Consider the following 517-nt stretch of genomic DNA (forward strand, 5'->3'; position numbering starts at 1 on the left):
AGGATGGAGGGATGGATGGAAAAAGAAAGAGAGGAAGCGGGAGAGGGAGGGAGGAAGGAGGGAAGAAGGAAGCGAGGAAGGAGGGATGGAAGGGAAAAAGAAAGAGAGGACGAGAGAGAGGGAGAGAGGAAGGAGGGAAGAAGGAAGCGAGGAAGGAGGGATGGATGGAAAAAGAAAGAGAGGACGCGAGAGGGAGGGAGGAAGGAAGCGAGGAAGGAGGGGTGGATGGAAAAAGAAAGAGAGGACGCGAGAGGGGGAGGGAGGAAGGAGAGAAGAAGGAAGCGAGGAAGGAGGGATGGATGGAAAAAGAAAGAGAGGACGCGAGAGGGAGGGAGGAAGGAAGGAGGGAAGAAGGAAGTTAGGAAGTAGGGATGGAAGGAAAAAAGAAAGAGAGGACGAGAGAGAGGGAGAGAGGAAGGAGGGAAGAAGGAAGCGAGGAAGGAGGGAAGAAGGAATAAAAAGTAAAAACAAATAAAAAGTAAAAGAAATAAACAAGGATAAAACTAAACCAAAAAGT

At 49.5% G+C, this 517-nt stretch overlaps 1 protein-coding gene across 1 annotated transcript in view; it reads right to left on the reverse strand.

Annotated features, from left to right (window-relative positions):
• Nucleotides 1-353: 353 nt before the first annotated feature.
• Nucleotides 354-517, reverse strand: part of LOC138863641 (uncharacterized) — a 15,038-nt gene continuing 14,874 nt past the window's right edge. Inside the window, exon 3 of the mRNA XM_070128453.1 lies at nt 354-517. This exon is cut by the window's right edge and continues 507 nt beyond it. The gene's annotated coding sequence lies outside the window, so the exon portion shown is untranslated.

Source organism: Penaeus vannamei, chromosome 12, assembly GCF_042767895.1.
Source record: "Penaeus vannamei isolate JL-2024 chromosome 12, ASM4276789v1, whole genome shotgun sequence".
NCBI classification, from domain to species: domain Eukaryota; kingdom Metazoa; phylum Arthropoda; class Malacostraca; order Decapoda; family Penaeidae; genus Penaeus; species Penaeus vannamei.